Source organism: Erinaceus europaeus, chromosome 10, assembly GCF_950295315.1.
Source record: "Erinaceus europaeus chromosome 10, mEriEur2.1, whole genome shotgun sequence".
NCBI lineage: Eukaryota > Metazoa > Chordata > Mammalia > Eulipotyphla > Erinaceidae > Erinaceus > Erinaceus europaeus.
In genome coordinates, this window is record NC_080171.1 from 84,940,054 (window position 1) to 84,954,088 (window position 14,035).

Below are 14,035 nucleotides of genomic sequence, written 5' to 3' on the forward strand. Positions count from 1 at the left end.
ATTAAAAATTAATAGTTTAAATTCAATGATCAAAATTTAGAGATTTTCAAATTGCATTTCCTATGACAGAGAGCACTAGTTTGTTATAGTTCAGAGAAAAATTTCAAATGGAAGGATGTTTACATAAGGTATACATACACACACACACACACACACACACACACACACACACACACAACTATTAAGCCACAGCAAGTTTTGATGGCTATTTTATTAACAGACAATAATAATTTGAAATAAAATTAGGTATACGAGTGAAATAGTACAACTGGATGATTAATACAAGAAGACTTAATTTACATAACTATGTATATAAGACAAAATAAAAAATATATATCACTAACAGAATCATAGAGAATATGTTTGATAATAATTTGTATATTGAGATGTTAAACCATTTCTCTAATTTGTCAAGGAGCTATAAAAACATACTAAATTTTAATTGTCAAAATATAATTCCTATGTAGGAATGGAAACAGAAAATTTATACCCAATAGAGAATATATGCTTTTACTAGGGACATAGTAACAATCTCAAAAATTAGCATATATCCAGCAAAGTATTGCTAAGTACACAGCTATGTCAAGGTATATATGCTATAATGTTTTCATAAAATATATGGTAGTAAGATAACCCAAATTCAATATCTACTACTAACAGAAGATTAAGGTTTATTTTTTATTGATTTAATAATAATTGACAAGATTGTAGGATAAGAGGGGTACCATTCCATGCAATTCCCACCACCAGAGTTCCATAACCCATCTCCTCCATTGGAAATTTCCCTATTTTTATCCTTCTGGGAGTATGGACCCAAGATCATTATGGGGTGCAGAAAGTGGGAGGTCTAGCTTCTGTGACTGTTTCTCTACTGGAAATGGGTGTTGGCAGGTTGAACCGTACTCCCAGCCTGTTTCTGTCTTTCCCTAGTGAGGTAAGGCTCTGGGGAGGTGGGGTTCCAGGACACATTGGTGAAGTCATTTGCCCAGAGATGTTAGGTTGGTATCATGGTAGCAACTGCAACTTGGTAGCAGAGTATGGAGCTGAAAGGTTGAGATTTCACACCTGGTGTCTGGATGAAGTCCAAAGTGAAACATGATGTGGTACTGGTTGTATTTATTTGGTTGAGATCAGCAGATGCAGTATCAAAAGGTATGGGTCAACAGAAGCATGAAGGAAAATGAGTCAAGCCCCTGAGTTCCAGGACTAAAAGAAATATGGATCTTATAGAGAATGAGGAAGGTTTCTTGCTGTCTTCGAGTTTAAGAAGGCAAGAGATAATGTTATAATTAAGTTATTTGGGAATTAGGTTTACTTTGAAAATCCCATGGTTAGGATTTACTATACCATACAAGACTTTACCATGACTTATATTAATTAATTCTATTTACAAAAAACTATAGTTTATACAATGACAAGATCAGTTGCTTCTTGTCTCCCTGGTCTAAGATTATAGGTGATTTAATATTTCAGTAAAAAGAAAAGTCAGTATTAGAAATACATTAACAATTTAAGCCCAGTGTTAAAATTTGATCAGGATACTAATTTGAAATTTTAAGTGCTCAATTGATTGAAGGAATATATACTCAGAATTGAGGTCTATGAATGTAAAAGTTCAAGACATCCAATCTGTTTTTTCATCTCTCATACTGATTAAGTAGTGATTTATAAGACTGTAAGTTAATAGTAGTGCATAATAACACTATTCCTGCCAGCAAAGTTCTGTGTCCTTACCCCCACCTCCCTGTATTGTAACTGAGAATCTACCTTCCCCCTCCCTCCCAGAATATATTACTTTGGTGCAATAGTCCAAACTTAGTCAATTTATGCTTTGTGTTTCCCTTTCTGTTGTTCTTCTTTCTCAACTTCTGTTTATGAGTGGGATTGTCCCATACTCCTCTTTCTCTTTTTGACTTAGCTCACTTAACATAATTCCTTCTAGATCCATCCAAGATGGGTCAGAAAATGTGGGTTTGCTATTTTTAATACCTCAGTAGTATTCCATTGTGTATACATACTACAACTTTCTCAGTCATTCATCTGTTTTAGGGCACCTGAGTTGTTTCCAGGTTTTGGCTACTAGAGCTGTGTTGCTATAAATGTAAGTATACACGTATTTTTTGTATGGATGTGCTTGACTCCTTAGGCTATATCCCTAAGAGAGGAATCATGAGTCATAAGGAAGGTAAATTTCTAGCTTTATGAGGGTTCTCTAGACTGATCTCCACAGGGGTTGCACCAGTTTACATTCTCACCAGCAGTACAGGAGGGATCCTTTGTCTCTAAGTCTCCAGCATTTGTTATTGCTCTCATTTCTGATGTATGACATTCTCACAGTGGTGATGAAGAATCTCAGTATTATCAGTATTATATTTATTTGCATTTCTCTGACTGAATAAGTGACTTGGAGCAAAATTTCATATATCTGTTGGCCTTTTGTATCTCTTTTGGTGTGAATATTATGTTCATATCCTCTCCCCACTTTTGAATTGGTCACTTGCTTTTTTTATTGCTAAGTTTGGTGAGCTCTTTATATATTTTGGCTATAGCCTTTTGCCTGATGTATGGCATACACAGATATTCTCCCATCTTGTGAGGAGTCATTTTGTTTGGGTGATGGTTTCTTTTGTTGTGCAGATGCTTTTCAATTTGATGTAGTCCTATTGATTTGTTTTTGTTTTAGTCTTCTTTGCAATTGGGTCTGTATCATCAAAGATGTCCTTGACATTTTGATGAGAAAATATTTTCCTCTAAATAATTGATAGTTTCTGATCTAACATCCAGGTCCTTGATCCATTTGGAGTTGACTTTTGTTTCTGGTGAGATAAAATGGTTCAATTTCATTCTTCTGAATGTTTCTACCCAGTTTTCCCAGCATCATTTATTGAAGATAGCCTCCTTCCTCCATTTAGTTGTTTGGAACCCGTATCAAAAATTAGATGTCCATAGGTGTGGGGGTTTATTTTTGGGCTTTCAATTCTGCTCCACTAGTTTGTGTACCTATTTTTGTTCCAGTACCAGGCTGTTTTGATGATGATGGCCTTATAATATAGTTTGAGATCTGTGAGTGTGATGCCTCCATTTCTGGTTCTTTTCCTCAAGGTTGTTTTGACAATTCTAGATGTTTTCTGGTTAAAGATAAATAATTTTAGTTTTTGTTCAATTCTCTTAAAAAAGTTGGTGGACCTTGATGAGTTTTGCATTAAATTTTTATATGGCTCTGGGTAGAATATTCCTTTTAATAATGTTAATTCTTCCAATCTATGTGCATAGAATATATTTCTATTTGTTTGTATCATTTTTCTATTTCCTTGAATAGTGACTGATAGTTTAAATTCACTGTGGTCTGAAAAGATGCTTGGTATGGTTTCAATCCTCTTGAATTTGATACTATGTTTGTAGCCTAACATATAGTCTACTCTAGAGAATTTCTGTGTGGATTTTAAAATAATGTGTATTCAGATTCTTGGAGTGTAGAACTCTGAAAATGTCCAGACAATCTAGTCTATTCATCTCTTCATCTAATTCTATTGTTTCTTTGTTGATTCTCTGCATAGATGATCTGTCTAATTGTTAGAGTGGGGTGTTGAAGTCTCCTATTACCATATTACTGTTGATGTATTTTTGTAGCTCTTTCAGTAAGTGTTTGATGTATTTAGTTGGGCCCTCATTGGGTACATATATGTTAATAATTGTTAAGTCTTCTTGGTTGATTAGTTAGGTGGTATTCCTGCATATGACTGGGTTGTGTTTTCTGATCCACTTCCTACTCTGTGCCTTTTAATGGGTGAATTTAGGCTACTGACATTTATTGATATTATGGATTTAAGGTAATGTAGTGCCATTATTCAACATTTTTTTGAATGTTCTGATATATGACAAGTTTTTTGGTGTTGTTGTTAATGTTTATAGTAGACCTCTTAGAACCTTTTTTAGGGCAGGCTTGGTGATAGTTGCCTATTTTTACCGTTGCTTGTCTGGTAATGTTTTTTTTATCCCTCTATCTAGTCTGAATGTCAGTCTAAAAGGATATATAATTCTGTCAGAAACCCTTTTTCATTGAGAGATTGATAGATAATTTTGCCATTCTCTTCTGGCTTTTAGAGTCTGTGTAGAAAAGTCTTCTGCTTGTCTTATGGGTTTTCCTCAGTATGTAATTTTTGTTTTTCTCTTGAAGCCTTCAGGATCCTTTATCCTTATTTATTTTCATTTTGACTAAGATGTGTCTTGGTATATTCATGTTTGGGTTGATTATCTTTGGGACTCTCTGGAATTACTGACCCCTGATGTCTGTTACGTTGTTTAGGGTGGGGGAGTTTTTTTCTATTATGTCCTCTAAGATTCTTTCTTCCTCTTCCTCTCTTTATAGCTAAGTTATTTCAATAATCCATATATTACTTCTTTTGAGGTGATCCCATATGTCACTGATATTGTTTTGAGTGACTCTTAATCTCATTTTTTAAAATCTCTTTTACTTCTTTTAGTGTTAATTAATTCATCCTCAGTCTGGCTAATTCTGTTTTTCACTTCTATTAACTTGCTCTCCCTCCCCTCAGATTCATTCTTTAGTTTGCTGTTTTGTTGTTGTTGTTGCTTTTCTTTTTCAGTTACAGTGTTAGTTCTCTCTGCTAACTGGTCTTTTAGTTTAACTATTTCAGCTTTCAGTTCTCAATTACCTCAAGAGAATTCATTTTTTCTTTCAGGCTCTCATTTGTAATTATCATATAGCTGATAGAATTTCCCTCTAAAGCTTTCTTCACTCCTGTTACTAATGCATCAGTTAATGTTTGGATACTTTCCTCATTCTTAGTAACTTCTGGCTTACTTGGAGTTTTTTTTTTTTTTTTTTTTTTCTAGAATCCTGTCCTCGTTCATTGTGTAGTGGCTCTTTTTGAATTGACCATATTTTTGGTGTCTTTTGTAGTTTGTGTCCTGGCTACTGCTGTTATAGTATGGTGTGTGGTGACCTCTAGTCTGTTTGTTCTCATTCAGCTGAAGTCTGTAATATTGTGGTCTGAATGATGATTGGCTGCAACTTTCATTATAATGTGAACTGCCTTTGGAAGTTGTAATGAGGTGTCTCTTGTATTCAAATTTAAGTGGGAGATAAATGACTAAAACAGTTGCAAAAGAAGGAAACATAATCATGGACCCAAAGCTTGGAATTAGGAATTGAATAGAAATACAAAGCAGAACCTGGACTGGATTTTTGTATTGTACAATAGTAAAGGTCTCAGGGACTGGGGTGTGGGGACAGTCGGGTCCTGATGCATGATGATGAAGGAAGACCTAGCCTGGCAGTGGTTGTGTTTTATGTAAATCTGAGAAATTTTGCACATGTATGCATACTTGCATTTACTGTAAACCATTAATCATAAAATAAATATGAAAGAGAGAAAAAAATATGGGCTAATAAGCCATAAATCCCGAATACAATGTAATAAAAGTTAAAATTATGCAATTAGTGTAGTGTATAAAGATTAAAATACACATAGATGATATAGTTCAACTGGAGAACACCTATTTTGCCTATCTAAGGCCCTGGGTTTGACCTAAGGCACTGCTTAGAACAGCAAAGTGGTGTTTTATTTCTTCCTTCTCTCTCATAAGTACTAAACTTTAAAAATAAGTGAGAACTGTTTGCTAGGAAGAAATAGGCCAACATATCTATTGTGTGTTCATTTGCGTGTGTGTGTATGTGTGTGTGTGTGTGTGTGTATACAAGCATGCATACACATAGTTCTGGTTTGTAATATATGAATGCTTCAAGATTTGTTTCTTTGTTGACAAAATAAATAGAGCATCACTCTGCCATATGTGGTGCCTGAGATTGAACTTGGGAACTCAGGACCTCATATTTGAAAGTGGTATATTCTGCCACTGTGCCACCTCCCAGGTTGCTGAATGCTTCACACTGTTTTCTGTATTTTGTCTTCTTTTCAAATTTTCACCATTAACTTTCATTACTTTCATAATAAGAAACAAGGACATGCCTGAAATAGAAAATTGTGCCAAAGGCATCTATAGTACATTTTGACAGTTTGGTTTCTAATGACATAACAAATGAAATAAATACAAAATGAATTAAAGAAGATCAAATACACAAACAAAAGAGCTGATGAAATTATTCCACCAGATAGTTCAGAAAAAGCAAAGTCCTAAATTGTTGACATGCAAGCTCTCAATCCTTAAAACCAAAGCACAACAAACTTGATCATTTCCTTAGTCTAGTTTTTGCCACACAATTAACTGTTTCAATGGCATGTAGCAAACTCAGCTTTTACTTTAAACTCTGTTGTTGCAGAATTATAAGAAAACTCTTGAGTTCTCTCATAATAGAATCTACTCACTGGGATCAACGTTTAAAATTTATGTTATTTTTTCTTATTTGACAGGTGAGAGACAGAGAGGGGAGGGAGTAGGAAAAGAAGAGGGTAACTGAAAAAGATAGAGAGAAAGGATGATGGGTGGAAAGAGAGAGATGAGGAGAGAGGGAGAGAGAGAGAGAGAGAGAGAGAGAGAGAGGGAGAGGGAGAGGGAGAGGTAGGGAGAGAGAGAGAAAGAGAGAGAAGTAGGAACACCTGAAGAACTGTACCACAACTCAAAGCATCTTCATCACAGGTGGATACCAGGGACTGAATAGTGATGTCAACTCTAATGAGTATACTACCATCTGGTTTATTTCAATCTCATTTCTTTGACTCCCAAAACAGTCATACCAAGGATGTGATGGAAAAAATAAATGCGAAATTTTCAAAAGGAATATTATTAAGAGTGATTTTATGAGGTCAAAAGCTTGGTTATTTTTAATTTCCATGAGCTATTTAAAAAACAGGACTTTAGAAACTAAATCAAGAAAAGAGTTCAGAGCCTTGAATTATGCCTTTGGACACAGAAACATAGATTTCCAAGAAACTCCCAAGTTTAGAGAATTTCCTCCTAAAAGACACCCATAGGCCTTTTATAAATCTAGATAAAAACAATTTTATCCCCCTTTTCCTCATTTGTTATCTTTTATTACATAAAATGTGTGCCAGCATTGTTCTTGATTGAAATTTTTAACAATTATTTCCCATTGATAGTACTTCTTTGTGTCAAGAACGTAGATATCAAATATTATGCTCTTAAAAAAAGGGGAACCTAGATGTGTCTCCCTCTTCTCCTCTCCTCTCCTGGATCAACTAGGAATACCAAAGGAGACCACCTGGGAATGAAACAAGACAGGACCAGAATGAATTCAGGCACACCAAATCACTGGGGACAGCTGAAGAGAGGAGAGGACATCCCTGAGATTCACCAAGTGCAACTCTGAGTCTCCTTTGCTTATGCCCTCAGAATCTGGAGCAGAGGCAGGGCGGCCCTGTGCTGACACTAGAGGACAGAGAACTGACCAGGAAACTCAGGAGAAGACCTACACCTCGATGGCATAGCAGTGGAGCTGTGAAAGTCTCTTTGCATAACCACTGGATTATCTCTGCCACACTATGATTTATCTCTTGGTCAGGAGTCAGTGATTAAGCTAAGAAGCCTACTTATAGTTTAAAAACCCTCAGGCTCCCATAGCCTACAGGGAGAAAAAGAACAAAAGAGGCTTTTAAACCACAGAACTCCAAATCAGGGATTAAAATACAAGTGAAACAACTGTTAATTTCCACAACTGTGAACCCTTTAATTATTTTACTTAGACACAAGTCAATCCAGGAAAGAATGATCAGTAATTTGAAAAGTACCGAGAGAGGACCTCATAACATACTATATAAAATGGTTAAACCAATAAGAAGAAATATTGGAGAAATGAACCAGGACAAGAGTTCAGCTAAAAGCCTCACAAAGGGTGAAGCACAAAATAATGAGGTCAACATCCAAACACTAGATAAGGAAATAATCACAGGAGTGAGTAAATAGTTTGAAATAATTGTCATTATAAATGCAGAAACAAAAAAACAAAACCCTGGAAGAAAACACTATCTCAAGGTTATTAGAGAGCTGAAAGATGAAATAACTGAGCTAAGAACACAAATAACTGAACAAGCTAAAACAGTATCAGCACAGGGTAACAAAATAGATGAACTCCAGAAAACAGTAGAGGGCAGAGAGAATAGAATCAATGAGGCTAAAGACGGAATTAACAAGATCAAGGACAAATTAGAGACAACTAAAAAAGAAGTAAGAGATCTCAAAAAGACATTAAGAGATACTGAAAACAACAACAGAGACCTATAGGATGACTTCAAAAGAAACAACATACACATTATTGGCTTACCAGAGGAAGAAAGAGAAGGAGAGGAAGAAAGCATTCTTCAGGTCATAATAGCGGAAATCTTCTCTAGTCTAGACAACATCAAAGATATAAAGGTTCAAGAAGTCCAGAAGGTCCCAAACAGAATTAAGCCAGACTTAAAGACACCAAGGCACATCATATTTAGAATGGAAAGGAATAAGGATAAATAAATGATCCTGAAGGCTGCAAGAGAAAAAAACAGTCACCTACAGAGGAAAACCCATAAGATTAGCAGCAGACTTCTCCACACATACACTATACAGGCCAGAAGAGAATGGCAAGTACACAATGAAAAAGGCTTTCCATCAAGAATCCTGTATCCTGCTAGACCATTATTCAGACTAGATGGAGGCATAAAAACCTTCTCAGACAAGCAACAGTAGAAGGAATCAACTATCACCAAGCCTGCCCTGAAAGAAGTTCTGAAAGGTCTCCTATAAATAGTCAGACCACCATAAATAGGCCATCTATAAGAACACTATAAAACTCTACAAGAATGGTATTAAAATATCTTCAATCTTTGATATCAATAAGTGCCAATGGCCTGAATTCACCTATTAAAAGATACAGAGAAGGAAGATGGATCAGAAAACACAACCCAACAATATGCTGTCTACAGGAAACCCACCTAACTCAACAAGACAAACACAGACAATCCCTCCTCCAGGTTGGGACACTGAAGAGACAAGCTAGAAATGGAAGTGGCTTGACCATACCATACATGGTTAGGAGAAAGGGGCCAGGAGTGGTATGAACCTCCCCAGCAACTGTTGCTAGGGGGTTCAACTCGTAGGATTAGCAATACCCTGTGGGGATATAGGAAGGAGACCTTTAGTCATCTGTAAGACATAGCAGAGGATTGATATGTAGATAATAAATGGATGGAACATAGTAGCAGTGAATGTAGGGTGCTTTGTGAGCCCTGCCAAGCTCATCTACATCTGCACAATTTCCTAACAATAACCTTGAAAAATTAGTGTTTTCTTCCAGAGTCTCATTTGTTGTTTCTGCATTTCTGATAACAATTCTGTCAAACTCTTACTCCTGTTATTATTTCCTTAGCTAGTCTTTGGAGGCTGACTTCATTATTTTGTGTTTCAACCTTTGGGGGGCTTTTAGCTGGACTCTTGTCCTGGTTCATTTCTCCAATATTTCTTCTTGTTGGTTTAACCATTTTATATAGTATATATGAGGTCCCTCTCTCTTTACTTTTCAAATTACTGATCACTTTTGCCTGCAAACAGTGCTTCATGTAAAACTGCTCCCAGTGCCAGAAGAAAAGATAACTGATCTTAAAACCTCTCAGTCTTTGACCCAGTGGATGGGGTTAGGGGTAGCCTTCAGAATTTAAGGCAAGGACACAACAAAAACATAGCATTTGTGACTTCAAGAAAGCCAAAGCCAACCCCTACCACATCTGCCATGAAACATATAAATAAGAGAAGCCTGGAGATCACAATAGCACCACCAGCTGGTCATCAACAACCAGGACAGTAAATGCAAAAGCAAAGAATTAATAATAAAAAAATAAGCATGCCTCATCATTCAGACAGAAATGAAACAGACAGACACAAAATAATTACATATATAGAAAGACTACTAAAGACATATTACTGAAAGCTTATTATGAGAACTCTCCAAGAATCTAAGTATAGTGTGGAGAAACACAATACTTGAAAGAGCATTTTACTATGAAATTAAGACACACAAAAAGGAACTCAGAATAGAGTTCACTAAGAAACTACAAAGCTTGAAAAAAAAAGCTTTAATCAGAATTCACTAAGCAGTTAGGAAACATGTAAGAAAAACTTCAAACAGAAGTACAGGGAGTGAAAGCCACTCTGAGTGCTGTTCAAGGTCAGGTAGAAGGCTTAGGAAGTAGACTCACACATGCAGAAGAAATTCCAATAGGGAAGATAGTCCACTCTTGCAATTTAAAGATAAAGAAGAAGAAAGGTTTATAAAGAATGAATCAACTGTGAAATTCAAGACTCTATCAAAAGGTTGAATATAAGAGTGATAGGTATACCTGAGGAGGAGGACAAAGCCAAAGATCCAGAGTCCACTCTCAGCAATTTTAGCTGAGAATTTCCCTCATTTGGGCAATACTGAAAACATACTTATTCAATATGCATACTACTCATCCAGATTTAAGAGTACAAGACCACCAAATCCAAAACACATTATAGTAGGCATATAATGGATGGGTCTTGTTCTTTAATTTAGCTACTTTAAATCTTTTGACAGATGAGTTGAACAGCAGTAGACTAGAACTAAGAACACAATAAAATTAGGAAAGAACGACAAAATAAATATGAAAAGAAATTAAAGGATGACACAGTTATATCATTTATTTATTATCAAGATGACTTTAAAAAAGACTTTTTTTCTTTTTTTTTTAAATATGGAATGCTTCACAAATTTGCATATCATTCTTGCACAAGGGCCATGCTAATCTCTGTATCATTCCAATTAGTATATGTACTACTGAAGTGAGCACAAAAAAAGCTTTTCTAGATACATAATGTTATTACATTTATACTAGTTATTACATTTTATATTATTATACTAGTTATTACATTTTATATTATTATACTAGTTATTACATTTATGATAACCACAAAAAAAACAGGAAAAAGAATGTACATGGAAAATTAGTAAGGAATTCACCACAGAATTCATTCACATAAAATGACAGATAGAAACAAATGTACAAAGAATAAGCAATTTAAAACAAATTTAAAACAAAAATTAGAGTAGGCATAAGTAACTTACATATATCAATAATCATTCTATATATGAATGGCCTAAATTCATCTGTCAAAAGATTCAGAGTAGCTAAATGGATTAAAGAACACAACCCACCCATTATATGCCTACATGAAACACACATCCAAAGAAAAGACAAACGGATATTTAATATAAGAGGCTAGAGCAAGATACTCTCAGATAATAGTTCACAAAAAAGAGAAGGGACAGATATTCTGGGTTTTTCTTTTTTTTTTTTTTTTTTGATAAAATAGACTTTCAGGTAAAGAAAGTAATCAGAGACAGAAAGGGATACTACATAATGGTTAAAGAATTAATATAGCAAAAATATATAACCACCATAAATATATATGACCCAAACTCAGGTACACACAAATATAAAAAACAAATACAGAACTTAAGGGAGACATTGATAGCAACACATTAGTAGGAGATATTAACACACTACTCACATTAATAAACAGGAGTAATCATTAGTAAACCATCTAACAATCTACCTGAACCAACAAGAAGTGGAGCAACAGAAAGACCCAACAGTCAGCAGGAGACAGGAAATAGTTCAAATCAGAGCAGATAACAATGAAATTGAAAACAAAAAGACCATTAGGAAGATTAATGAAACTAAGAAATGGTTATTTGAAAGAATAAATAAAGTGAACTACTAGCTACACTCACCAAGAGAAAAAGAGAGAACGATATAGTAAAATTTTTCAGAAATGAGAGAGGAGATATTGCAACAGATGAGGTAGAGATACAAGGATTGTGCAAGATTATTATGGACATCTTTATGGAGCTAAATTTAACAACTTAGAAATGGACATATGCTTAGAGTCATAGCTACTGCCAACCTTGGCACAAGAGGCAGTAGATAAACTTAACAGGCCAATCACTAGTAAAGAAATCAAAATAGTAATCAAAACCTCCCCAAGAACAAAACCTGGGCCCATATGCTTATACTAATGAAATTTATAAAACATTCAAGGAACTAACATCCACCCTCCTCAAACTCTTCCAGACTATAGAAGAGGGAACACTCCCAAACACATTTATGAGGTTAACATTGCCATGATCCTCAAAGTAGGAAAGGACCCCACCAAAAAATAAAGCAATAGACCTATAATCCTTATGAACACTGATACAAATATCTTGACTAGTCAAAACCAACAACATATGAAGAATATAATTCACAAAGACTAATTGGGATTCATACCTGGGAAAAAGAGGTGGTTTGGTTCAACGTGTCTATCAATGTAATCCACTATATCAACAAATAAAGATAAGAATCACATTATTATATCAGTCAATGCAGAAAAATACATTTGACAAGGTCCAACACACAGTTATGATGAAGGCCCTCAAAAAACAGTGTAGAAGGAAAATTCTTCAACATAATAACTGCTATATATACTAAACCCATGGATATCATCATAGTCAGTGGGGAAAAATTGAAATATTCCCCTAAAATCAGGAACTAGACATGAATGCCAACTTTTATCAATTTTATTCAATATAGTACTAGAAGTCCTTGCCACTGCGTTCAGACAAGAAAGACATATCAAAGGAATCCAAATAAAAAATGATGAAGTTAAATTATCATTTGGAGATGATATGTTGATATGCTTGGAGGACCCCAGAAACTCTGCCAAGAAACTACAGGAAATCCTCAATAAATTCAGTAAAGTAGCAGGCTATAAAATCAATACCCACAAATTGTGTCATTTCACTGTGCAAAAGATGGGTCAGAGGAAATGAAACTGGAAAGCAATAAATGGAAGCAATCCAATTTACAATTGAATCCAAAAGATTAAATACCTAGGGATAAATCTAACAAAAGATCTAAAGGACCTTTTAAAGGAAAACTAAGACACTGTTAAAATAAGTAGAAGATGACACAAAGAAATAGAAGAACATCTCCTGTTCATGGAATGGGAGAATAAATATTATTAAAATGGCAATTCTGCCAAAAGCAATCTATAGATTCAAAGAAATCCCTATTAAAACCCAATGATATACTTCAATATGTATCACTGAATATATCAAGGAAATTGAACAAATTATTCAAAAATTCATATGGAACTTTTTAAAACCATGAATAGCAAAACACTCTTAAGGATAAGGAAGAAAAATAAGGGGAAGAGACTGGCTCACTTAATAATGGCCCTTTTAGTCAATATCATACCACATCATCATCTGGGGCCCTAGATAGGAAATCCTTGGATTCCTACACAAATATGATGGGCCTAGACTTCTACTGGATCCCTCTCTGCATCACCACTGGTAATTTACATCAGGAACATCATCACAAGCCCTCTTGTGGGCGTTTCTAGGACCATGCCCTCATCATCAATCAGCAATGATAAGGATGGCCCCAGTCTCTGAAGGAAGGCTGGCATATCCTCCTTTGCCACCCTAGGAAGACTGGTCCTACAATTAGTGCAGCCTGCAATGTTTCCATCTGTGACTATTGCTGGGCTAGCATGGGGGTGCCTCTTCCCTGGGTGCGTACTCTCTGGGTTGGAGAGAAAGCTACTGGAGCCAGCCTGGACTGCTACTCACTCAGTGATGCGAGGGAGATGACTCATAAACAGAGCTCACAGTGATGAGGCAATTCAATTCTTTATTGATCAGAGAGTCAATGCTTTTAAAAGGCAGACCCAGAAGTGGCAAGCTGGAAACGGAAATGCTTAGGAAAGGGGCAGAGAAAGGAAAAAGGGACTGGAAATGGTAGGAACATCCTTAGCAATAGTTGCGAGGGTTCTAACTGGTAGGATTAATAATACCCTGCAGGCAGGGAGGGACTTGAGGGTAGAAAGAAAATATATCAAAGGAATGGAATGGGTGGGGATTTTTCAGGTAAAACAATGATTATGTAGATAATAAGGGTGCAGGCCATAATATCAGGAATGCAGGGTGCTTTGTGAGGCAGAGAGTCTGATAAGATGAGAGGATGGATGGGATGCATTGGATCGACCTTCTCGTGGTGCA

At 35.6% G+C, this 14,035-nt stretch overlaps 1 non-coding gene across 1 annotated transcript; it reads right to left on the bottom strand.

Annotated features, from left to right (window-relative positions):
• Positions 1–10,679: 10,679 nt before the first annotated feature.
• LOC132541054 (U6 spliceosomal RNA) lies at positions 10,680–10,781 on the bottom strand. The gene has a single exon (XR_009552244.1). It is a non-coding gene; the product is annotated as a U6 spliceosomal RNA (small nuclear RNA).
• Positions 10,782–14,035: the final 3,254 nt, after the last annotated feature.